We start from the raw sequence: 25,179 nt of genomic DNA, 5'->3' as shown, positions 1-25,179 counted from the left end.
AGTAAGCCAGGATCTTCTCTCCTTCCATCCACAATACTTCTCCTCCATGGATCGCGCTCACAGGTCACCTCAGGTACATAGAATTTGGGTGTTTGGCAGATCCGGGCTGATTCCACCCAAATATAATCTCTTTTACTGGATGTTTATTGTCTGTGAATAACTGATGAGTTACATTTTTTCTAGGAATCACAATCTGGTTTCATTTCTGATGAGTTTCAAAATTTAATTTTGTTAAACATTGTTCACATATAGAAGATGAAAATCGCTTATCTCGTATGTGACTTCTCTGATTTATGTCAAGGCCTAATACAGTTAAAAAAGATCTCCCACACTGTGAACAGGTACATGCCATCTCTCCTGTGTGAATTCTCTCATGTACAAAAAGATCAAATTTACCTGAAAAGCATTTTCCACATTCTGAACATGAAAGTCACTTCTCTCCTGTGTGACTTCTCTGATGTGTATTAAGACCAGGTTTGTTGATAAAAGTTCTCCCACATTCTGCACATGAATACGACCTCTCTCCTGTGTGAGTTTTCTCATGATCTTTGAGTTTAACAAGATCTAGTTTATTTGTAAAATATTTCCCACATTCTGAACAAGAAAACGGCTTCTCCCCTGTGTGAGTTCTCTCATGTAGAACAAGCCTTGCTTTACTTCTAAAGCTTCTCTCACATTCTGAACATGAAAATGGTTTCTCTCCTGTGTGAATTCTCTCATGTGCGGAAAGATGTGCTTTACTTGCAAAACATTTTCCACATTCTGTACATGAATACGGATTCTCTCCTGTGTGACTTCTCTGATGTGTATTAAGACCAGATTTATTTATAAAGGTTCTCCCACATTCTTCACATGTATACAAGCTCTTCCCTGTGTGAGTTTTCTGATGATCTGTAAGTTTACCTTTAGTAATAAATCCTCTCCCACATTCTGAACATTTATATGGTCTCTCCTCCATGTGATTTCTTTGATGTTTAACAAGATCTGATTTATTTGTAAAACATTTCCCACATTCTGAACAAGAAAAAGGCTTCTCTCCTGTGTGAATTCTCTCATGTATAACAAGGCTTGCTTTTCTTCTAAAGCTTTTGCCACATTCTGAACATAAAAATGGCTTCTCTCCTGTGTGAATTCGTAAATGATCTCCAAGCTTGTATTTAGAAGTAAAACATCTTCCACATTCTGGACATGAATGCAGTTTCTCTTCTGTGTGAATTATTTTGTCCGTCAGAAGACCTGAAGTTTTTGTAGACTGTTTTCTATTCTTACTACATTGATACCTTTTCTCCCCGTTCTGTCTGTCACTTGTGGTAACCATCTGTGATTGGTCAGAAGGTCCCTCATGATTAGGGGGATTACATGATGGATTTGTACTGTGAAGTCCTGGAGGTACATTGATGGTAATGAGGTTTTCTCCTGAAGAGCGCTGCACGATATCTTCATCTTCTACCTTATAATGTACCGATAACATGAAGTTTCCCTCAGAGGTCTCACCGGGATTGTCTGTCAGGATTAAAAATGGATTCAATTATTCTTTTCATCCAAATTACAATTTTTCACATTGCTATTACATGGGAAACACATGTAGGTTTTGATGTTCTCATCATGTAAAAATATATCAGACGACCGTGAAAAGTGTACGGAGAGCTTGGCAGCCGAGTCCTCACCATATGCAGTGGTTATCAGGCATTTCTGATAACTTACATCTCCTGGTAACTACTGTGATCAGGCGCTGAAAACGGCCATATACTGTCTGATACAGGAGGGCAGATATGTGTACCCCCTCAGCATGCCGGCGGCCATACTGCCAAATGAGGCCGACTGTTACACCTGTGGAGGACCCCGATGAGACCCCCACCCACACAGCCTCCTATATAGAGGGGGTTGCTGCATAGTGCACTACATGTACCAGGCGGTCTGACACCCTGTGTCTACTACTCTGTGTAGGAGTATACACTAAGCAGCCGCCCCCTCTATATAGGAGGTTGTGTGAGTGGCGGTCTCATCGGTGTCCTCCGCAGGTGTAATTGGCTCCCTCATTTGGCAGTATGGCTGCCTGCATGCTGAGGTGGTGCCCATATCTGCCCCCCTGTATCAGTAACATATCTGCCCTCCTGTATCAGTAACATTTCTGCCCCCCTGTATCAGTAAGTATATGGTTGTTTTAGTGATTGTAACCAACTCTGATCATGGCAATTAACTATTTAGGTGCCATGGTCAAAACTGTGCACTCATCTAAACATCCAGTGAGTAGGGGAACCCCCTGCAGCCCCCCATCGCCTTCCCCAGCATGCAGTTGTTGGGTGTTGATGGGTTAGTATGGCAGCCCAGAGCCTGATGAAGACTTCCAGAGCTGTCATTCACGGATGCCTATTGAACCCTGCCTGCAGTAGGGCTTAAAGTCACCCTCCGGGCCTGAAGAAACAAACATGGCTGAACGGCTTTAGTGACTATCTGATGTGCACAGTATGTATCATAGTATGTATCAGCAGTCCAGGACACCCCATGCGGATCTGACGGGGCAGCACTGGTCATTCCAAGCAGGTGTGGGGTCCTAGACTAATGTGTATACTAATGGACGGCGCATCAGGCAGTCAGGGAAGCTGGGGGGCTAACCTGTTCTCTCTCCGGGCCTGGGGGGCCGCTCCAATAGGTAACACTCAGTCACTATATAAGGGGTACTATACCGTGTATAGTATTAGCTCAGGCGCCCCGCGGAGACGTAAAACAATGGGGAGAAAAGGGGAAAGAAAACCTTTAAAGTAAAAAAAATCCTTTTCTTCTCTTTCTCATAGAAAATGTAAACAAAGATAAATGGCAGATATTTGTTATCGCGCGATAGAAGGACATTATTGTTTAGATGCTGGCATTTAGGGTGTCGGAGCCACAAGAGGCAGCGGCAGCGGCATGTCAGCACTGACTGCGGAGCTTCTACGGGTATCTGGGTTATCTCTATTGTATGACATCTGCGGCTCCGAGCTGCCGCTCCCTACAGACTCGGCCACGGCTCCAAGCTGCCGCTCCCTACAGAATCGACCTTGGCTCCGAGCTACCGCTCCCTACAGACTCGGCCGCAGCTCCGAGCTGCCGCTCCCTACAGACCCGGCCGCGGCTCCAAGCTGCCGCTCCCTACAGACCCGGCCGCGGCTCCGAGCCGCCGCTCCCTACAGACTCGGCCGCGGCTCCGAGCTGCCGCTCCCTACAGACTCGGCCACGGCTCCGAGCTGCCGCTCCCTACAGAATCGACCTTGGCTCCGAGCTACCGCTCCCTACAGACTCGGCCGCAGCTCCGAGCTGCCGCTCCCTACAGACCCGGCCGCGGCTCCAAGCTGCCGCTCCCTACAGACCCGGCCGCGGCTCCAAGCTGCCGCTCCCTACAGACCCGGCCACGGCTCCGAGCCGCCGCTCCCTACAGACTCGGCCGCGGCTCCGAGCTGCCGCTCCCTACAGGCCCGTCCACGGCTCCGAGCCGCCGCTCCCTACAGGCCCGTCCACGGCTCCGAGCCGCCGCTCCCTACAGACTAGGCCGCGGCTCCGAGCCGCCGCTCCCTACAGGCCCGTCCACGGCTCCGAGCTGTCACTCCCTACAGATTCGGCCGCGGCTCCGAGCTGCCGCTCCATACAGACTCGGCTGTTACTCCCCGTATCCAAAATATACTCACCGCGCCATTCTGGTGGTCCGGTACTGCAGAATCTGACTGGTGACGTCTCGTATACCGGCCACGTGGGCTTCTAATGTAGAACTCACTGATGACATCCCTGCCCGGCCTCTACTGGCTGCAGCGGTCACCTGGCTCATCAACCTACATGACCGCTGCTGCGGATGTAAGCCGAGGACCAGAGCGACGGCGGAGGAGCAGCGGGAGGTAAGTGTGTGTGCTGTTATATTATACACACCTCGGCCCCCCACTGCCACTAATGTTATAATATGTCAAGAAACACTAAGTGATGGATCTGCAGATACTCACATCCTGGACATTAGTGCCGCTGATCATCACCGCTGCTCAGCCCCAAGTACCGAGACTAAGCCCAATACATGACCGGACCAATAGAAGAGCCGGGGAGGATTTCTATACATTCCCGGCCCCTCCTGCACCCAACACCATGTATCACCACCTGAAGGGCTACTAGAGCGCTAAGGAGCAACCGAACCTTAAAGGGGTTCTGACCTGAATAATGTTTTTATGCTTTAGCAGCCATTGTTCCCTGGTCTGCCTAATGTACCCAGGGAACCCATGGTTTAATGGCTGCTAAAGCATAAAAAGATAATACTTACCTGTTCTTCTGTTGTTGTTGACATCGGGGGGGGTCATCTCCCGGCAGGCGCTGCTCCTCCTCTTCTGTCTGCACGAGCCGCGCCGCTCCGGGATCGCGCGCATGCGCAGTGGAGAGGTGCCCTCTGACAGGAGTCAGGACGGGCTGCGTCTCCACTGCGCATGCACAGCACTCCAGAGTTCAGCCAGACGGACGGGCCGCCCACAGCAAGCACTGCTTGTGACGTGCTTGCTGTGGCGGTCCGTCCGTTCACCTCGGAAGTGCCTGACGGACGGACCAGAGCAGGAAGCGGTCTTTTTGACCGCTCCTGCTCTGCTTTAAAGGCACAGAAGAAGATGCCGGCTGGAGGGGACATGCCTGGCGATCGGGCCAGGCAAGGTGAGTACAATTTTTTTTTGTTGATGTCAGAACCCCTTTAAGAAACCCCCAGCTCATCATCACCTACCTGCAGGAATGTCCTCCTCCACCTCACTCTTCCACGGGTGATCGCCCCTCATCCTCTCTTCTTCTACCTCCACTTTAATATCATCTTCACCCTGATGTGTCATATGGAATAATTCAGTACAATATGGGGGAGAGGCGGGAAATCTAACCGGTCACCGAAATGTATGACTGCAGGAGGAAAGACCTACACCACCTATATAGAGAGAGCTCCACCCCCTATATAGAGCAGGACCGGAGAGCTTATAGAGAGAGCTCCACCCCCTATATAGAGCAGGACCGGAGAGCTCCACCCACTATATAGAACAGGACCAGAGAGCTCCACCCCCTATATAGAGCAGGACCACAGAGCACCACCCCCTATATAGAGCAGGACCACAGAGCACCACCCCCTATATAGAGCAGGACCGGAGAGCTCCACCCACTATATAGAGCAGGACCAGAGAGCTTCACCCCCTATATAGAGCAGGACCAGAGAGCTTCACCTCCTATGTAGGGCAGAAGAACATAGCTCCACCCCTATATAGGGCAGGACCAGAGAGCTCCACCCCCCTATATAGAGCAGGACCAGGGAGCTCCACCCCCTATATGGAACAGGACCAGGGAGCTCCGCCCCCTATATGGAGCAGGACCACAGAGCACCACCCCCTATATAGAGCAGGACCACAGAGCACCACCCCCTATATAGAGCAGGACCGGAGAGCTCCACCCACTATATAGAGCAGGACCAGAGAGCTTCACCCCCTATATAGAGCAGGACCAGAGAGCTTCACCTCCTATGTAGGGCAGAAGAACATAGCTCCACCCCTATATAGGGCAGGACCAGAGAGCTCCACCCCCCTATATAGAGCAGGACCAGGGAGCTCCACCCCCTATATGGAACAGGACCAGGGAGCTCCGCCCCCTATATGGAGCAGGACCAGAGAGCTCCACCCCCTATATAGAGCAGGACCAGAGAGCACCGCCCCCTATATAGAGCAGGACCAAAGCTCCACCACCTATATAGGGCAGCAGAACATAGCTCCACCTCTATATAGAGCCGAACCAGAAAGCTCCACCCACTATATAGAGCAGCAGAACATAACTCCACCCCCTATATATGGCAGGACCAGAGAGCTCCACCCCCTATATAGGGCAGGACCAGAGAGATCCATCCCCTATATAGAGCAGGACCAGAGAGCTCCACCCCCTATATAGAGCAGGACCAGAAATCACCGCTCCCTATATAGAGCAGGACCACGGAGCTCAACCCCACTATATAGAGCAGGACCAGAACTCCACTCCCTATATAGAGCAGCACCATAGCTCCATCCCCTACATAGGGTAGGGTCACAGAGCTCCCCCCCTATTTAGAGCAGGACCATAGCTCCACTCCCTATGTAGGGCAGGACCAGAGAGCTCCAGCCCCTATATAGGTCAGGAGAGGAGAGTTCCCTCCTTATGTAGAAAAGGCCCAAAGAGGTCCACCATTATAAAGAGCGGACCCATAGAATTATATATAGCAGAAACTAATAACTCCACCTCTCTAAGGAGCAAGAAGAGAGCTTCACCCCTCCCCTATGTAAAATAGGAGAAAAAACTCAACTCCTTCTAAAAGGCAGGGCCAGAAAGTTCCGCCCCTATATAAAGAAGGGGAAAAGAGCTCCACCCCCTCCATAAAACAGGACCAGAAACTCCACCCCCTTTATAGAGCACCCCAATATAAAGCAGGAGGAAATAACTCCACCCCCTCTATACATGTACTCTAGGGCTCAGTGGCATCTACCTGACGGTTCTCTGGGACATCTTCCTCTGCACAGTCCTGGGAATACGGAGGACAGGGACATCTCTCTAGGGGGTTTCCGTTGCCAACTCCATCTATGGAGACACACAGTGATGGGAGAATGTAGGTGACCTCATACCTGCCGCCTCTTACCTGGTGACCCCACTTCCAGCATGGCGGCCGCGTACACATCCCTCTACATACTCCCACTCCTCTTACCTGGTGACCCCGCCTCCAGCAGGGCGGCCCCGTACACATCCCTCTACATACTCCCACTCCTCTTACCTGGTGATCGCGTCTCCAGCATGGCAGCCGCATACACATCCCTCTACATACTCCCACTCCTCTTACCTGGTGACCCCGCCTCCAGCATGGCGGCCGCGTACACATCCCTATATCCTCCCACTCCTCTTACCTGGTGACCCCGCCTCCAGCATGGCGGCCGCGTACACATCCCGCCGTCCCTCTACATACTCCCACTCCTCTTACCTGGTGACCCCGAATCCAGCATGGCTGCCGCTTACACATCCCGCCGGCCCTCTACATACTCCCACTCCTCTTACCTGGTGACCCCGCCTCCAGCATGGCGGCCGCGTATATATCCCTCTACATCCTCCCACTCCTCTTACCTGGTGACCCCGCCTCCAGCATGGCGGCCGCGTACACATCCCTCTACATACTCCCACTCCTCTTATCTGGTGACCCCGCCTCCAGCATGGCGGCCGCGTACACATCCCACTACATCCCCCCACTTCTCTTACCTGGTGACCCCGCCTCCAGAATGGCTGCCGCGTACACATCCCTCTATATCCTCCCACTCCTCTTACCTGGTGACCCCGCCTCCAGCACGGCGGCTGCGTACACATCCCTCTACATCCTCCCAATCCTCTTACCTGGTGACCCCGCCTCCAGCATGGCGGCCGCGTACACATCCCTCTACATCCTTCCACTCCTCTTACCTGGTGACCCCGCCTCCAGCATGGCGGCCGCGTACACATCCCTCTACATACTCCCACTCCTCTTACCTGGTGACCCCGCCTCCAGCATGGCGGCCGCGTACACATCCCTCTACATCCTCCCACTCCTCTTACCTGGTGACCCCGCCTCCAGCATGGCGGCCCGCGTACACATCCCTCTACATCCTCCCACTCCTCTTACCTGGTGACCCCGCCTCCAGCATGGCGGCCGCGTACACATCCCTCTACATCCTCCCACTCCTCTTACCTGGTGACCCCGCCTCCAGCATGGCGGCCGCGTACACATCCCTCTACATACTCCCACTCCTCTTACCTGGTGACCCCACCTCCAGCATGGCGGCCGCGTACACATCCCTCTACATCCTCCCACTCCTCTTACCTGGTGGCCCCGCCTCCAGCATGGCGGCCACGTACACATCCCTCTACATCCTCCCACTCCTCTTACCTGGTGACCCCGCCTCCAGCATGGCGGCCCCGTACACATCCCTCTACATACTCCCACTCCTCTTACCTGGTGACCCCGCCTCCAGCATGGCGGCCGCGTACACATCCCTCTACATCCTCCCACTCCTCTTACCTGGTGACCCCGCCTCCAGCATGGCGGCCGCGTACACATCCCTCTAGATCCTCACACTCCTCTTACCTGGTGACCCCGCCTCCAGCATGGCGGCCGCGTACACATCCCCGCTGGCCCTCTACATCCTCCCACTCCTCTTACCTGGTGACCCCGCCTCCAGCATGGCGGCCGCGTACACATCCCTCTACATCCTCCCACTCCTCTCACCTGGTGACCCCGCCTCCAGCATGGCGGCCGCGTACACATCCCTCTACATCCTCCCACTCCTCTTACCTGGTGACCCCGCCTCCAGCATGGCGGTCCCGTACACATCCCTCTACATCCTCCCACTCCTCTTACCTGGTGACCCCGCCTCCAGCATGGCGGCCGCGTACACATCCCTCTACATCCTCCCACTCCTCTTACCTGGTGACCCTGCCTCCAGCATTGCGGCCCTCTACATACTCCCACTCCTCTTACCTGGTGACCCCGCCTCCAGCATGGCGGCCCCGTACACATCCCTCTACATACTCCCACTGCTCTTACCTGGTGACCCCGCCTCCAGCATGGCGGCCGAGTACACATCCCGCCGGCCCTCTACATCCTCCCACTCCTCTTACCTGGTGACCCCGCCCTCCAGCATGGCGGCCCCGTACACATCCCGCCGGCCCTCTACATCCTCCCACTCCTCTTACCTGGTGACCCCGCCTCCAGCATGGCGGCCCCCGTACACATCCCTCTACATACTCCCACTCCTCTTACCTGGTGACCCCGCCTCCAGCATGGCGGCCGCGTACACATCCCTCTACATACTCCCACTCCTCTTACCTGGTGACCCCGCCTCCAGCATGGCGGCCGCGTACACATCCCTCTACATACTCCCACTCCTCTTACCTGGTGACCCCGCCTCCAGCATGGCGGCCGCGTACACATCCCTCTACATACTCCCACTCCTCTTACCTGGTGACCCCGCCACCAGCATGGCGGTCGCGTACACATCCCGCCGGCCCTCTACATACTCCCACTCCTTTTACCTGGTGACCCCCACCTCCAGCATGGCGGCCGCGTACACATCCCTCTACATCCTCCCACTCCTCTCACCTGGTGACCCCCGCTCCAGCATGGCGGCCCATACACATCCCTCAGACCCTCTACATCCCCCCACTCCTCTTACCTGGTGACCCCGCCTCCAGCATGGCGGCCCCGTACACATCCCTCTACATACTCCCACTCCTCTTACCTGTGACCCCGCCTCCAGCATGGCGGCCGAGTACACATCCCCGCCGGCCCTCTACATCCTCCCACTCCTCTTACCTGGTGACCCCGCCTCCAGCATGGCGGCCCCGTACACATCCCGCCGGCCCTCTACATCCTCCCACTCCTCTTACCTGGTGACCCGCCCTCCAGCATGCGACGGCCCCGTACACATCCCTCTACATACTCCCACTCCTCTTACCTGGTGACTCCGCCTCCAGCATGGCGCCCCGTACACATCCCTCTACATCCTCCCACTCCCTCTTACCTGGTGACCCCGCCTCCAGCATGGCGGCCGCGTACACATCCCTCTACATACTCCCACTCCTCTTACCTGGACCCCCGCCTCCAGCATGGCGGCCGCGTACACATCCCGCGGCCCTCTACATACTCCCACTCCTCTTACCTGGTGACCCCGCCTCCAGCATGGTGGCCGCGTACACATCCCGCCGGCCCTCTACATACTCCCACTCCTCTTACCTGGTGACCCCGCCTCCAGCATGGCGGCCGCGTACACCATCCCTCTACATACTCCCACTCCTCTTACCTGGTGACCCCACCTCCAGCATGGCGGCCGCGTACACACCCCTCTACATACTCCCACTCCTCTTACCTGGTGACCCCGCCTCCAGCATGGCGGCCGCGTACACATCCCTCTACATCCTCCCACTCCCCTTACCTGGTGACCCCGCCTCCAGCATGGCGGCCGCATACACATCCCTCTACATCCCCCCACTCCTCTTACCTGGTGACCCCGCCTCCAGCATGGCGGCCGCGTACACATCCCGCCAGCCCTCTACATACTCCCACTCCTCTTACCTGGTGACCCCACCTCCAGCATGGCGGCCGCGTACACATCCCTCTACATACTCCCACTCCTCTTACCTGGTGACCCCGCCTCCAGCATGGCGGCCCCGTACACATCCCCCTACATACTCCCACTCCTCTTACCTGGTGACCCCGCCTCCAGCATGGCGGCCCCGTACACATCCCTCTACATCCTCCCACTCCTCTTACCTGGTGACCCCGCCTCCAGCATGGCGGCCCCGTACACATCCCTCTACATCCTCCCACTCCTCTTACCTGGTGACCCCGCCTCCAGCATGGCGGCCCCGTACACATCCCTCTACATCCTCCCACTCCTTACCTGGTGGCCCCGCCTCCAGCATGGCGGCCCCGTACACATCCCGCCGGCCCTCTACATACTCCCACTCCTCTTACCTGGTGACCCCGCCTCCAGCATGGCGGCCCCGTACACATCCCTCTACATACTCCCACTCCTCTTACCTGGTGACCCCGCCTCCAGCATGGCGGCCCCGTACACATCCCTCTACATACTCCCACTCCTCTTACCTGGTGACCCCGCCTCCAGCATGGCGGCCGCGTACACATCCCGCCGGCCCTCTACATACTCCCACTCCTCTTACCTGGTGACCCCGCCTCCAGCATGGCGGCCGCGTACACATCCCTCTACATCCTCCCACTCCTCTTACCTGGTGACCCCGCCTCCATCATGGCGGCCCCGTACACATCCCGCCGGCCCTCTACATCCTCCCACCCCTCTTACCTGGTGACCCCGCCTCCAGCATGGCGGCCGCGTACACATCCCTCTACATACTCCCACTCCTCTTACCTGGTGACCCCGCCTCCAGCATGGCAGCCCCGTACACATCCCGCCGGCCCTCTACATACTCCCACTCCTCTTACCTGGTGACCCCGCCTCCAGCATGTCGGCCGCGTACACATCCCTCTACATCCTCCCACTCCCCTTACCTGGTGACCCCGCCTCCAGCATGGCGGCCCCGTACACATCCCTCTACATCCCCCCACTCCTCTTACCTGGTGACCCCGCCTCCAGCATGGCGGCCCCGTACACATCCCGCCGGCCCTCTACATACTCCCACTCCTCTTACCTGGTGACCCCGCCTCCAGCATGGCGGCCCCGTACACATCCCTCTACATCCTCCCACTCCTCTTACCTGGTGACCCCGCCTCCAGCATGGCGGCCCCGTACACATCCCGCCGGCCCTCTACATACTCCCACTCCTCTTACCTGGTGACCCCGCCTCCAGCATGGCGGCCCCGTACACATCCCGCCGGCCCTCTACATACTCCCACTCCTTACCTGGTGGCCCCGCCTCCAGCATGGCGGCCGCGTACACATCCCGCCGGCCCTCTACATACTCCCACTCCTCCATGGAGAAATAGACGGCCACATCCTGACACCTTATAGGAACCTGACAACACAATATCCAGTCATCAGCCAGAGCCCCCCGCTAGAATGTCCCCCCACATTCCCCGCAGTCACCTCTCCTGTCAGCAGCTCCGTCATCTTGTTGGTGAGTTCTAGAAGCTTCTGGATCAGGGAGTGAGGATGGATGATGGGAGTCGCTGTCTTCTTCACTGCTGTGTACTCCTGTGGATGGAGGGAGACGCTCAGGGATGGCACAAATACAAGACAGATGGGAGGAATGGAGGGAAGTTCACCTCTCCGGTCAGCAGGTAGATGATCTCCCAGGTGACGTCTAATATCCTTCTGCTCATCTCCGTGCCGTCCATCGGGGCCTGAGGAGAGAGAGGTCACAGGGTACCGGCTGATAACAGAGAGCCCAACCCCTGTACTGCTGTATATATATATCCTCTGATACCGGCTGATAACAGAGAGCGCAACCCCTGTACTGCTGTGTATATATATCCTCTGATACCGGCTGATAACAGAGAGCGCAACCCCTGTACTGCTGTATATATATCCTCTGATACTGGCTGATAACAGAGAGCGCAACCCCTGTACTGCTGTGTATATATATCCTCTGATACCGGCTGATAACAGAGAGCGCAACCCCCATGTCAGCTTACCGTACTGCTGTGTATATATATCCTGATACCGGCTGATAACAGAGAGCGCAACCCAGATGTCAGCTTACTGTACTGCTGTATATATAGATCCTCTGATACTGGCTGATAACAGAGAGCGCAACCCCCATTTCAGCTTACTGTACTGCTATATATATATCCTCTGATACCGGCTGATAACAGAGAGTGCAACCCCCATTTCAGCTTACTGTACTGCTGCGTATATATATATATATATATATATCCTGTGATATTGGCTGATAACAGAGAGCGCAACCCCCAATGTTAGCTTACCGTACTGTTGTATATATATATATATATTCTCTAATACCGGCTGATAACAGAGAGAACAGCACACCAGGCTCTGCTCTGTATACACTGCAGGGGATGAAGGACCTGTGAAGATGGTTTGTCATGTGACCAGGGGGCGGGGCTTAGGACTGAGTAGCAGTATTAGTGGTCTTTAAGGACCTTTGATGACATCACAAACACGTGATAATGGGCGTGGCTGAGCTGTAATAATGGCCTGTTCTGAGGTAATTCTCATGTAATCACTGCTGAGGGAATAATAATAATAATATAATAATAATCTTTATTTGTATATGCTGGGAGTTGTAGTTCTCTACCTGTGTATGGATAAGGAGGTTACAGGGAGGCCGGGGATCAGTGACCCTGAGGGTAGAGGTGTGAGGGCTGCAGCCTCTGCTGCGCACACCTGAGGATGGCTGTCAGAGCGTAACAGTGCGTCATGCTGCCCGTCACACTGCGGTGTCTTCCCTTGATCTTGTCGCACCGCAGCGCCTCCCCCGGCTCCCCTCGGATCGCCGCGCCTCCCCCGGCTCCCCTCGGATCGCCGCGCCTCCCCCGGCTCCCCTCGGATCGCCGCGCCTCCCCCGGCTCCCCTCGGATCGCCGCGCCTCCCCCGGCTCCCCTCGGATCGCCGCGCCTCCCCCGGCTCCCCTCTGACCGCCGCGCCTCCCCCGGCTCCGCTCGGGCCGCCGCGCCTCCCCCCGGCTCCCCTCGGACCGCCGCGCCTCCCCCCCGGCTCCCCTCGGACCGCCGCGCCTCCCCCCCGGCTCCCCTCGGATCGCCGCGCCTCCCCCGGCTCCCCTCGGATCGCCGCGCCTCCCCCGGCTCCCCTCTGACCGCCGCGCCTCCCCCGGCTCCGCTCGGGCCGCCGCGCCTCCCCCCGGCTCCCCTCGGACCGCCGCGCCTCCCCCCCGGCTCCCCTCGGACCGCCGCGCCTCCCCCCCGGCTCCCCTCGGATCGCCGCGCCTCCCCCGGCTCCCCTCGGACCGCCGCGCCTCCCCCCCGGCTCCCCTCGGACCGCCGCGCCTCCCCCCCGGCTCCCCTCGGACCGCCGCGCCTCCCCCCCGGCTCCCCTCGGACCGCCGCGCCTCCCCCCCGGCTCCCCTCGGACCGCCGCGCCTCCCCCCCGGCTCCCCTCGGACCGCCGCGCCTCCCCCTCGGACCGCCGCGCCTCCCCCCCGGCTCCCCTCGGACCGCCGCGCCTCCCCCCCGGCTCCCCTCGGGCCGCCGCGCCTCCCCCCGGCTCCCCTCGGACCGCCGCGCCTCCCCCCCGGCTCCCCTCGGACCGCCGCGCCTCCCCCCCCGGCTCCCCTCGGACCGCCGCGCCTCCCCCTCGGACCGCCGCGCCTCCCCCCCGGCTCCCCTCGGATCGCCGCGCCTCCCCCGGCTCCCCTCTGACCGCGGCGCCTCCCCCCCGGCTCCCCTCGGACCGCCGCGCCTCACCCCCGGCTCCCCTCGGACCGCCGCGCCTCCCCCCCGGCTCCCCTCGGACCGCCGCGCCTCCCCCCCGGCTCCCCTCGGACCGCCGCGCCTCCCCCCCGGCTCCCCTCGGACCGCCGCGCCTCCCCCCCGGCTCCCCTCGGACCGCCGCGCCTCCCCCCAGCTCCCCTCGGACCGCCGCGCCTCCCCCTCGGACCGCCGCGCCTCCCCCCCGGCTCCCCTCGGACCGCCGCGCCTCCCCCGGCTCCCCTCTGACCGCGGCGCCTCCCCCCCGGCTCCCCTCGGACCGCCGCGCCTCCCCCCCGGCTCCCCTCGGACCGCCGCGCCTCCCCCCCCGGCTCCCCTCGGACCGCCGCGCCTCCCCCTCGGACCGCCGCGCCTCCCCCCCGGCTCCCCTCGGATCGCCGCGCCTCCCCCCCCGGCTCCCCTCTGACCGCGGCGCCTCCCCCCCGGCTCCCCTCGGACCGCCGCGCCTCACCCCCGGCTCCCCTCGGACCGCCGCGCCTCCCCCCCGGCTCCCCTCGGACCGCCGCGCCTCCCCCCCGGCTCCCCTCGGACCGCCGCGCCTCCCCCCCGGCTCCCCTCGGACCGCCGCGCCTCCCCCCCGGCTCCCCTCGGACCGCCGCGCCTCCCCCCAGCTCCCCTCGGACCGCCGCGCCTCCCCCTCGGACCGCCGCGCCTCCCCCCCGGCTCCCCTCGGACCGCCGCGCCTCCCCCGGCTCCCCTCGGACCCTCTTCTGACTATTTTTGGAGTAGTGTGAGGTAAAAGGGGAACCCGTCCGGTTATCGGTGCGTCTGCAGGGATTTGCTGAGCGCCATTGTTATCGGACCACACCGGTACCGATCTGATGGCCTCGTTGCCACGTGCCAAATTGGTAGATATGGAAGCCCGTGGTGAGCAGTTATGTATCAATAGCAGGAAATCCCTCCATGTTATGTCCGCACTAGAGATGAGCGAGCGTACTCACTAAGGGCCACTACTGGAGCGAGCATGCTCACTAAGGGCCACTACTGGAGGGAGCATACTCAGTAAGGGCCACTACTGGAGGGATCATACTCACTAAGGGCCACTACTGGAGGGATCATACTCACTAAGGGCCACTACTGGAGCGAGCATACTCAGTAAGGGCCACTACTGGAGGGAGCATGCTCACTAAGGGCCACTACTGGAGCGAGCATACTCACTAAGGGCCACTACTGGAGCCAGCATTCCCTTTAGCGAGTACCTGCCCGCTCCAGATGAAATGTTCGGGTGCCGGCGGCGGGCAGGGAGCTGCGGGGGAGAGTGGAGGGGAGATCTCTCCCTCCCCCCCCCACCCCCCTGTTCCCTCCTGCTGACAGCCGCTGCTCACTGCTCCCCCGCACCGGCACCCGAACGTTTCATCTCGAGCGGGGGAGATACTCGCTAAAGGCAATGCTCGCTCGTCTCTAGTCCAGACACTTCTCCATGAGAATCAATGAATTCTACTTTATTGAGAACATTGCCAACTCTTATACAGAAAGAAGAGTGCGTATCCAAATGTTGCCTGATACAAAGATTAGTGTTACGTAGCTTACTGTTACAAAGGTGAAAATACTTATTGATCACAAGACTTATTGACATCTACCAAATAGTCTCAAAGCTCTTAAAGCCCATCTCGGACATAGAATTACCTAAGTCAGGATATTGCCGCTGCATTAGACAATAGTTTTGCTATAGTTGTGTGTCTTCTCTGTTAACATAGCTCAGCCTTATTTAATTTGTCTGTTGACTTCTTATCTTAAAATCCTAGTTCCCGACACTACAAAGCATAGGTTTTAGCCTTCTATTTAAGGGTCAATAGTCCAATACAAGGTAAGAAACAAACACTTATTGCATTCTGAAGCTTAACCCTTTATATGCCATGACACCATCTTGGTCCCACGGTTGTGATATATAATTTGTGTTGCTTCCAGTTTCATTTGGTGGCGGTTCGAAGGGACCTCAGCGAGTGGTTCTGCTGCGAGACATCCTAAGTGATAATCATGCCTGGCGGTGAATAACTGTTAGATCTGTATACAAAGCATGAAGGTTACAGCTGACATCACTAAGCATCAGGATAGCGAGTTACATAATCAGCTACACATTATTACATCTTACCAGACACATCAGTGGAGTATGTTCTCCAGTGGATGACAGGCATGACAAGTCCTCATCTTGTCTCTGAAGCTTCCATACTGCTCAGAGCTTCTCTTCCTTCCATCAGAGCTTTTCCTCCTTCTGTCAAATCTTCTCTTCTTTCCCTCTGAGCTTCTCTTCTCTCCATCGAAGCTTCTCCTCCTGCTTCCATCGGCGCTTCTCCTCCTGCTTCCATCAGGGCTTCTCCTCCTGCTTCCATCAGGGCTTCTCCTCCTGCTTCCATCAGGGCTTCTCTTCCTGCTTCCATCAGGGCTTCTCCTCCTGCTTCCATCAGGGCTTCTCTTCCTGCTTCCATCAGGGCTTCTCCTCCTGCTTCCATCAGGGCTTCTCCTCCTGCTTCCATCAGGGCTTCTCCTCCTGCTTCCATCAGGGCTTCTCCTCCTGCCTTCATCAGGGCTTCTCCTCCTGTTTCCATCAGCGCTTCTCCTCCTGTTTCCATCAGCGCTTCTCCTCCTGTTTCCATCAGGGCTTCTCCTCCTGCTTCCATCAGGGCTTCTCCTCCTGCTTCCATCAGGGCTTCTCCTCCTGCTTCCATCAGGGCTTCTCCTCCTGCTTCCATCAGAGCTTCTCCTCCTGCTTCCATCAGGGCTTCTCCTCCTGCTTCCATCAGGGCTTCTCCTCCTGCTTCCATCAGAGCTTCTCCTCCTGCTTCCATCAGAGCTTCTCCTCCTGCTTCCATCAGAGCTTCTCCTCCTGCTTCCATCAGAGCTTCTCCTCCTGCTTCCATCAGAGCTTCTCCTCCTGCTTCCATCAGAGCTTCTCCTCCTGCTTCCATCAGAGCTTCTCCTCCTGCTTCCATCAGAGCTTCTCCTCCTGCTTCCATCAGAGCTTCTCCTCCTGCTTCCATCAGAGCTTCTCCTCCTGCTTCCATCAGAGCTTCTCCTCCTGCTTCCATCAGAGCTTCTCCTCCTGCTTCCATCAGAGCTTCTCCTCCTGCTTCCATCCGAGCTTCTCTTCCTTCCATCAGAGCTTTTCCTCCTACTGTCAAATCTTCTCTTCTTTCCCTCTGAGCTTCTCTCCATCGAAGCTTCTCCTCCTGCTTCCATCGGAGCTTCTCCTCCTGCTTCCATCGGAGCTTCTCCTCCTGCTTCCATCAGGGCTTCTCCTCCTGCTTCCATCAGGGCTTCTCCTCCTGCTTCCATCAGGGCTTCTCCTCCTGCTTCCATCAGGGCTTCTCCTCCTGCTTCCATCAGGGCTTCTCCTCCTGCCTTCATCAGGGCTTCTCCTCCTGTTTCCATCAGCGCTTCTCCTCCTGTTTCCATCAGCGCTTCTCCTCCTGTTTCCATCAGGGCTTCTCCTCCTGCTTCCATCAGGGCTTCTCCTCCTGCTTCCATCAGGGCTTCTCCTCCTGCTTCCATCAGGGCTTCTCCTCCTGCTTCCATCAGAGCTTCTCCTCCTGCTTCCATCAGGGCTTCTCCTCCTGCTTCCATCAGGGCTTCTCCTCCTGCTTCCATCAGAGCTTCTCCTCCTGCTTCCATCAGAGCTTCTCCTCCTGCTTCCATCAGAGCTTCTCCTCCTGCTTCCATCAGAGCTTCTCCTCCTGCTTCCATCAGAGCTTCTCCTCCTGCTTCCATCAGAGCTTCTCCTCCTGCTTCCATCAGAGCTTCTCCTCCTGCTTCCATCAGAGCTTCTCCTCCTGCTTCCATCAGAGCTTCTCCTCCTGCTTCCATCAGAGCTTCTCCTCCTGCTTCCATCAGAGCTTCTCCTCCTGCTTCCATCAGAGCTTCTCCTCCTGCTTCCATCAGAGCTTCTCCTCCTGCTTCCATCAGAGCTTCTCCTCCTGCTTCCATCAGAGCTTCTCTTCCTTCCATCAGAGCTTTTCCTCCTACTGTCAAATCTTCTCTTCTTTCCCTCTGAGCTTCTCTCCATCGAAGCTTCTCCTCCTGCTTCCATCGGAGCTTCTCCTCCTGCTTCCATCGGAGCTTCTCCTCCTGCTTCCATCAGGGCTTCTCCTCCTGCTTCCATCAGGGCTTCTCCTCCTGCTTCCATCAGGGCTTCTCCTCCTGCTTCCATCAGGGCTTCTCCTCCTGCTTCCATCAGGGCTTCTCCTCCTGCTTCCATCAGGGCTTCTCCTCCTGCTTCCATCAGGGCTTCTCCTCCTGCTTCCATCAGGGCTTCTCCTCCTGCTTCCATCAGGGCTTCTCCTCCTGCCTTCATCAGGGCTTCTCCTCCTGCTTCCATCAGGGCTTCTCCTCCTGCTTCCATCAGGGCTTCTCCTCCTGCTTCCATCAGGGCTTCTCCTCCTGCTTCCATCAGGGCTTCTCCTCCTGCTTCCATCAGGGCTTCTCCTCCTGCTTCCATCAGGGCTTCTCCTCCTGCTTCCATCAGGGCTTCTCCTCCTGCTTCCATCAGGGCTTCTCCTCCTGCTTCCATCAGGGCTTCTCCTCCTGCTTCCATCAGGGCTTCTCCTCCTGCTTCCATCAGGGCTTCTCCTCCTGCTTCCATCAGGGCTTCTCCTCCTGCCTTCATCAGGGCTTCTCCTCCTGCTTCCATCAGGGCTTCTCCTCCTGTTTCCATCAGCGCTTCTCCTCCTGTTTCCATCAGCGCTTCTCCTCCTGCTTCCATCAGGGCTTCTCCTCCTGCTTCCATCAGGGCTTCTCCTCCTGCTTCCATCAGAGCTTCTCCTCCTGCTTCCATCAGAGCTTCTCCTCCTGCTTCCATCAGAGCTTCTCCTCCTGCTTCCATCAGAGCTTCTCCTCCTGCTTCCATCAGAGCTTCTCCTCCTGCTTCCATCAGAGCTTCTCCTCCTGCTTCCATCAGAGCTTCTCCTCCTGCTTCCATCAGAGCTTCTCCTCCTGCTTCCATCAGAGCTTCTCCTCCTGCTTCCATCAGAGCTTCTCCTCCTGCTTCCATCAGAGGTTCTCCTCCTGCTTCCATCAGAGGTTCTCCTCCTGCTTCCATCAGAGGTTCTCCTCCTGCTTCCATCAGAGCTTCTCCTCCTGCTTCCATCAGAGCTTCTCCTCCTGCTTCCATCAGAGCTTCTCCTCCTGCTTCCATCAGAGCTTCTCCTCCTGCTTCCATCAGAGCTTCTCCTCCTGCTACCATCAGAGCTTCTCCTCCTGCTTCCATCAGAGCTTCTCCTCCTGCTTCCATCAGAGCTTCTCCTCCTGCTTCCATCAGAGCTTCTCCTCCTGCTTCCATCCGAGCTTCTCTTCCTTCCATCAGAGCTTTTCCTCCTACTGTCAAATCTTCTCTTCTTTCCCTCTGAGCTTCTCTCCATCGAAGCTTCTCCTCCTGCTTCCATCGGAGCTTCTCCTCCTGCTTCCATCGGAGCTTCTCCTCCTGCTTCCATCGGAGCTTCTCCTCCTGCTTCCATCAGGGCTTCTCCTCCTGCTTCCATCAGGGCTTCTCCTCCTGCTTCCATCAGGGCTTCTCCTCCTGCTTCCATCAGGGCTTCTCCTCCTGCTTCCATCAGGGCTTCTCCTCCTGCTTCCATCAGGGCTTCTCCTCCTGCTTCCATCAGGGCTTCTCCTCCTGCTTCCATCAGGGCTTCTCCTCCTGCTTCCATCAGGGCTTCTCCTCCTGCTTCCATCAGGGCTTCTCCTCCTGCTTCCATCAGGGCTTCTCCTCCTGCTTCCATCAGGGCTTCTCCTCCTGCTTCCATCAGGGCTTCTCCTCCTGCTTCCATCAGGGCTTCTCCTCCTGCCTTCATCAGGGCTTCTCCTCCTGCTTCCATCAGGGCTTCTCCTCCTGTTTCCATCAGCGCTTCTCCTCCTGCTTCCATCAGGGCTTCTCCTCCTGCTTCCATCAGAGCTTCTCCTCCTGCTTCCATCAGAGCTTCTCCTCCTGCTTCCATCAGAGCTTCTCCTCCTGCTTCCATCAGAGCTTCTCCTCCTGCTTCCATCAGAGGTTCTCCTCCTGCTTCCATCAGAGCTTCTCCTCCTGCTTCCATCAGAGCTTCTCCTCCTGCTTCCATCAGAGCTTCTCCTCCTCCTTCCATCAGAGCTTCTCCTCCTGCTTCCATCAGAGCTTCTCCTCCTCCTTCCATCAGAGCTTCTCCTCCTCCTTCCATCAGAGCTTCTCCTCCTGCTTCCATCAGAGCTTCTCCTCCTGCTTCCATCAGAGCTTCTCCTCCTGCTTCCATCAGAGCTTCTCCTCCTGCTTCCATCAGAGCTTCTCCTCCTGCTTCCATCAGCGCTTCTCCTCCTCCTTCCATCAGAGCTTCTCCTCCTGCTTCCATCAGAGCTTCTCCTCCTGCTTCCATCAGAGCTTCTCCTCCTGCTTCCATCAGCGCTTCTCCTCCTGCTTCCATCAGAGCTTCTCCTCCTGCTTCCATCAGAGCTTCTCCTCCTGCTTCCATCAGAGCTTCTCCTCCTGCTTCCATCAGAGCTTCTCCTCCTGCTTCCATCAGAGCTTCAATTCCTTCCATCAGAGCTTTTCCTCCTTCTGTCAAATCTTCTCTTCTTTCCCTCTGAGCTTCTCTCCATCGAAGCTTCTCCTCCTGCTTCCATCGGAGCTTCTCCTCCTGCTTCCATCAAGGCTTCTCCTCCTGCTTCCATCAAGGCTTCTCCTCCTGCTTCCATCAGGGCTTCTCCTCCTGCTTCCATCAGGGCTTCTCCTCCTGCTTCCATCAGGGCTTCTCCTCCTGTTTCCATCAGCGCTTCTCCTCCTGTTTCCATCAGGGCTTCTCCTCCTGCTTCCATCAGAGCTTCTCCTCCTGCTTCCATCAGAGCTTCTCCTCCTGCTTCCATCAGAGCTTCTCCTCCTGCTTCCATCAGAGCTTCTCCTCCTGCTTCCATCAGAGCTTCTCCTCCTGCTTCCATCAGAGCTTCTCCTCCTGCTTCCATCAGAGCTTCTCCTCCTGCTTCCATCAGAGCTTCTCCTCCTGCTTCCATCAGAGCTTCTCCTCCTGCTTCCATCAGAGCTTCTCCTCCTGCTTCCATCAGAGCTTCTTCTCCTGCTTCCATCAGAGCTTCTCCTCCTGCTTCCATCAGAGCTTCTCCTCCTGCTTCCATCAGAGCTTCTCCTCCTGCTTCCATCAGAGCTTCTCCTCCTCCTTCCATCAGAGCTTCTCCTCCTCCTTCCTTCAGAGCTTCTCCTCCTGCTTCCATCAGAGCTTCTCCTCCTGCTTCCATCAGCGCTTCTCCTCCTGCTTCCATCAGCGCTTCTCCTCCTGCTTCCATCAGCGCTTCTCCTCCTGCTTCCATCAGCGCTTCTCCTCCTGCTTCCATCAGCGCTTCTCCTCCTGCTTCCATCAGCGCTTCTCCTCCTGCTTCCATCAGCGCTTCTCCTCCTGCTTCCATCAGCGCTTCTCCTCCTGCTTCCATCAGCGCTTCTCCTCCTGCTTCCATCAGCGCTTCTCCTCCTGCTTCCATCAGCGCTTCTCCTCCTGCTTCCATCAGCGCTTCTCCTCCTGCTTCCATCAGCGCTTCTCCTCCTGCTTCCATCAGCGCTTCTCCTCCTGCTTCCATCAGCGCTTCTCCTCCTGCTTCCATCAGCGCTTCTCCTCCTGCTTCCATCAGCGCTTCTCCTCCTGCTTCCATCAGCGCTTCTCATCCTGCTTCCATCAGCGCTTCTCCTCCTGCTTCCATCAGAGCTTCTCCTCCTGCTTCCATCAGAGCTTCTCCTCCTGCTTCCATCAGAGCTTCTCCTCCTGCTTCCATCAGAGCTTCTCCTCCTGCTTCCATCAGAGCTTCTCCTCCTGCTTCCATCAGAGCTTTTCCTCCTTTTGTCAAATCTTCTCTTCTTTCCCTCTGAGCTTCTCTCCATCGAAGCTTCTCCTCCTGCTTCCATCAGGGCTTCTCTTCCTGCTTCCATCAGGGCTTCTCCTCCTGCTTCCATCAGGGCTTCTCCTCCTGCTTCCATCAGGGCTTCTCCTCCTGCTTCCATCAGGGCTTCTCCTCCTGCTTCCATCAGGGCTTCTCCTCCTGCTTCCATCAGGGCTTCTCCTCCTGCTTCCATCAGGGCTTCTCCTCCTGCTTCCATCAGGGCTTCTCCTCCTGCTTCCATCAGAGCTTCTCCTCCTGCTTCCATCAGAGCTTCTCCTCCTGCTTCCATCAGAGCTTCTCCTCCTGCTTCCATCAGAGCTTCTCCTCCTGCTTCCATCAGAGCTTCTCCTCCTGCTTCCATCAGAGCTTCTCCTCCTGCTTCCATCAGAGCTTCTCCTCCTGCTTCCATCAGAGCTTCTCCTCCTGCTTCCATCAGAGCTTCTCCTCCTGCTTCCATCAGAGGTTCTCCTCCTGCTTCCCTCAGAGCTTCTCCTCCTGCTTCCCTCAGAGCTTCTCCTCCTGCTTCCATCAGAGCTTCTCCTCCTGCTTCCATCCGAGCTTTTCCTCCTTCTGTCAAATCTTCTCTTCTTTCCCTCTGAGCTTCTCTCCATCGAAGCTTCTCCTCCTGCTTCCATCGGAGCTTCTCCTCCTGCTTCCATCAGGGCTTCTCCTCCTGCTTCCATCAGGGCTTCTCCTCCTGCTTCCATCAGGGCTTCTCCTCCTGCTTCCATCAGGGCTTCTCCTCCTGCTTCCATCAGGGCTTCTCCTCCTGCTTCCATCAGGGCTTCTCCTCCTGCTTCCATCAGGGCTTCTCCTCCTGCTTCCATCAGGGCTTCTCCTCCTGCTTCCATCAGGGCTTCTCCTCCTGCTTCCATCAGGGCTTCTCCTCCTGCTTCCATCAGGGCTTCTCCTCCTGCTTCCATCAGGGCTTCTCCTCCTGCTTCCATCAGGGCTTCTCCTCCTGCTTCCATCAGGGCTTCTCCTCCTGCTTCCATCAGGGCTTCTCCTCCTGCTTCCATCAGGGCTTCTCCTCCTGCCTTCATCAGGGCTTCTCCTCCTGCCTCCATCAGGGCTTCTCCTCCTGCCTCCATCAGGGCTTCTCCTCCTGTTTCCATCAGCGCTTCTCCTCCTGTTTCCGTCAGGGCTTCTCCTCCTGCTTCCGTCAGAGCTTCTCCTCCTGCTTCCGTCAGAGCTTCTCCTCCTGCTTCCGTCAGAGCTTCTCCTCCTGCTTCCGTCAGAGCTTCTCCTCCTGCTTCCGTCAGAGCTTCTCCTCCTGCTTCCATCAGAGCTTCTCCTCCTGCTTCCATCAGAGCTTCTCCTCCTGCTTCCATCAGAGCTTCTCCTCCTGCTTCCATCAGAGCTTCTCCTCCTGCTTCCATCAGAGCTTCTCCTCCTCCTTCCATCAGAGCTTCTCCTCCTGCTTCCATCAGAGCTTCTCCTCCTGCTTCCATCAGCGCTTCCCCTCCTGCTTCCTTCAGCGCTTCTCCTCCTGCTTCCAGCAGAGCTTCTCCTCCTGCTTCCATCAGAGCTTCTCCTCCTGCTTCCATCAGAGCTTCTCCTCCTGCTTCCATCAGAGCTTCTCCTCCTGCTTCCATCAGAGCTTCTCCTCCTGCTTCCATCAGAGCTTCTCCTCCTGCTTCCATCAGAGCTTCTCCTCCTGCTTCCATCAGAGCTTCTCCTCCTTCTGTCAAATCTTCTCTTCTTTCCCTCTGAGCTTCTCTCCATCGAAGCTTCTCCTCCTGCTTCCATCGGAGCTTCTCCTCCTGCTTCCATCAGGGCTTCTCCTCCTGCTTCCATCAGGGCTTCTCCTCCTGCTTCCATCAGGGCTTCTCCTCCTGCTTCCATCAGGGCTTCTCCTCCTGCTTCCATCAGGGCTTCTCCTCCTGCTTCCATCAGGGCTTCTCCTCCTGCTTCCATCAGGGCTTCTCCTCCTGCTTCCATCAGGGCTTCTCCTCCTGCTTCCATCAGGGCTTCTCCTCCTGCCTTCATCAGGGCTTCTCCTCCTGCTTCCATCAGGGCTTCTCCTCCTGTTTCCATCAGCGCTTCTCCTCCTGTTTCCATCAGGGCTTCTCCTCCTGCTTCCATCAGAGCTTCTCCTCCTGCTTCCATCAGAGCTTCTCCTCCTGCTTCCATCAGAGCTTCTCCTCCTGCTTCCATCAGAGCTTCTCCTCCTGCTTCCATCAGAGCTTCTCCTCCTGCTTCCATCAGAGCTTCTCCTCCTGCTTCCATCAGAGCTTCTCCTCCTGCTTCCATCAGAGCTTCTCCTCCTGCTTCCATCAGAGCTTCTCCTCCTGCTTCCATCAGAGCTTCTCCTCCTGCTTCCATCAGAGCTTCTCCTCCTCCTTCCATCAGAGCTTCTCCTCCTCCTTCCATCAGAGCTTCTCCTCCTGCTTCCATCAGAGCTTCTCCTCCTGCTTCCATCAGAGCTTCTCCTCCTCCTTCCATCAGAGCTTCTCCTCCTGCTTCCATCAGAGCTTCTCCTCCTGCTTCCATCAGCGCTTCTCCTCCTGCTTCCATCAGCGCTTCTCCTCCTGCTTCCATCAGCGCTTCTCCTCCTGCTTCCATCAGCGCTTCTCCTCCTGCTTCCATCAGCGCTTCTCCTCCTGCTTCCATCAGCGCTTCTCCTCCTGCTTCCATCAGCGCTTCTCCTCCTGCTTCCATCAGCGCTTCTCCTCCTGCTTCCATCAGCGCTCAGCGCTTCTCCTCCTGCTTCCATCAGCGCTTCTCCTCCTGCTTCCATCAGCGCTTCTCCTCCTGCTTCCATCAGAGCTTCTCCTCCTGCTTCCATCAGAGCTTCTCTTCCTTCCATCAGAGCTTTTCCTCCTTCTGTCAAATCTTCTCTTCTTTCCCTCTGAGCTTCTCTCCATCGAAGCTTCTCCTCCTGCTTCCATCGGAGCTTCTCCTCCTGCTTCCATCAGGGCTTCTCCTCCTGCTTCCATCAGGGCTTCTCCTCCTGCTTCCATCAGGGCTTCTCCTCCTGCTTCCATCAGGGCTTCTCCTCCTGCTTCCATCAGGGCTTCTCCTCCTGCTTCCATCAGGGCTTCTCCTCCTGCTTCCATCAGGGCTTCTCCTCCTGCTTCCATCAGGGCTTCTCCTCCTGCTTCCATCAGGGCTTCTCCTCCTGCTTCCATCAGGGCTTCTCCTCCTGCTTCCATCAGGGCTTCTCCTCCTGCCTTCATCAGGGCTTCTCCTCCTGCTTCCATCAGGGCTTCTCCTCCTGTTTCCATCAGCGCTTCTCCTCCTGTTTCCATCAGGGCTTCTCCTCCTGCTTCCATCAGAGCTTCTCCTCCTGCTTCCATCAGAGCTTCTCCTCCTGCTTCCATCAGAGCTTCTCCTCCTGCTTCCATCAGAGCTTCTCCTCCTGCTTTCATCAGAGCTTCTTCTCCTGCTTCCATCAGAGCTTCTCCTCCTGCTTCCATCAGAGCTTCTCCTCCTGCTTCCATCAG

The 25,179-nt window shown here is 57.0% G+C and overlaps 2 pseudogenes; one reads left to right on the top strand and one right to left on the bottom strand.

Annotated features, from left to right (window-relative positions):
* LOC136617211 (zinc finger protein 665-like) overlaps positions 1–25,179 on the top strand; it is a 515,737-nt pseudogene that overhangs the window by 476,181 nt on the left and 14,377 nt on the right.
* On the bottom strand, positions 200–19,317 carry LOC136615570 (oocyte zinc finger protein XlCOF22-like; annotated as a pseudogene).

Source organism: Eleutherodactylus coqui, chromosome 1 (assembly GCF_035609145.1).
Source record: "Eleutherodactylus coqui strain aEleCoq1 chromosome 1, aEleCoq1.hap1, whole genome shotgun sequence".
NCBI classification, from domain to species: domain Eukaryota; kingdom Metazoa; phylum Chordata; class Amphibia; order Anura; family Eleutherodactylidae; genus Eleutherodactylus; species Eleutherodactylus coqui.
This window is presented reverse-complemented; position numbering and strand designations above follow the sequence as displayed.